The sequence below is a fragment of the Nanorana parkeri genome, unplaced genomic scaffold (genome assembly GCF_000935625.1).
Source record: "Nanorana parkeri isolate BGI_ZX_2015 unplaced genomic scaffold, ASM93562v1 scaffold60, whole genome shotgun sequence".
NCBI lineage: Eukaryota > Metazoa > Chordata > Amphibia > Anura > Dicroglossidae > Nanorana > Nanorana parkeri.
The window spans coordinates 546705-548130 of record NW_017306328.1 but is presented as its reverse complement, the minus strand read 5'-3'; positions in this window follow the sequence as shown (position 1 = coordinate 548130).

Below are 1426 nucleotides of genomic sequence, written 5' to 3'. Positions count from 1 at the left end.
CCCTCCAATGGGTGCTGGAGCAAGTACCTTCTCTAGATCGCCTTGCACATGCACAGTCTGGTCTGTCTCCAGTCGCAGCTGCTAAACTCATCCGCAGCAACCTTCTCCTGACCCCCGCACATTCACAGTGTGCTCTGTCTCAAGTCTCAAGTAGTCACCATGGATGAGCTCAGTGGCTACACTGGAGACAAAGCATATGCGGTGGACCTAGAGAAGGATGGCACACTCCAGTACCACTAGGGGATGCTCGACCTTTTAGGTGAATAAACCCTTTAAGCTGGCCATACACTAGTAAAAATTTGTTCGGGAAAATTAGTTTTCAGAAAGCTCGTTAGATTTTCTAATAGTTAATTGGGTCAAAGTGGGGATCATTTTTGATCTTAGTGACGAAAAAAGTGGAAGGATGAAGGATGGAAATATTTTCTTGAACAAACTAAATTCTAACAGTTTTGAACCACTTCATTGCAAAATCGAATGTTAAAATCAAATAAAATTCGTCAAATCTCTAAAGGCATTATTGAATGTTCTGGTGAGATTTTTCATATAAAGGTTCATACAGAAATCTACCAGTGTATGGCCAGCTTTACACTGCAGAAGAAGGTTCACCGCCAGAGCAGCAGAAGAGGTAAGTATTTCTATAATTCTTAGCAGGTACAGCATTATATTAGAAACGTTGAGTAAGCAACAGAGTTGTTTTAAGAGGCGGCAAGGAAAAAATTAATTAAGCCACATGCTGATGCTACCTGTATAAATAATTGTGTAGCCAGACAGGTCTGGAAACTTCGGGCCCAGTTGTAATGACAGATTAGGGTCCCCAAGTGACCTGGGGACGCTGATCTGTCATTAAACAATGACAACTGGGCGAAGCTGGCCGTGATTTCACGACTGGCTCCACCCAGTTTTTATTAATTGGCCGGGCCCTGCTAGAAGAGTCTGGCAGGTGCCGGCCAATAGGAAACAGTTGGATGGAGCTAGTTATCAACGCTAGCTCCGTCCAATTGTTTTTCTTTTGTTTTTTAATTTAAAATATTTTTATTTTTCATTTTACTATATTTTTTACATTTTGAAAATAATTTTTCAACTTTTTTTCCATTCATTTAACTGTTTTGCTATTCTGCTCGCTACCTCCGAGGTACCAAGCAGAATAGCCAAGCAAAAGGCAGCATTCAGCTATTCACTTACTGCCGTTTTGCCACTATGAGAATAGCTTCGGCTCAACCGATCCTCCATCCAGCCATATTTTTATCTTTTTGGATAATAATGCAAAATGGAAAATACACTCTGTCAGAGACTGCATCAGAGTATGTAAGCAGTCATCTTCTGAGTGCCCATGGAAATGAATCGTGAGGTATTTAAAGATCAAGTTGTTTATTCCTAAGTGCCAGTCAGCTCAGATGTCGTAGCAGCAGTGGCGTAACCAGAGTTA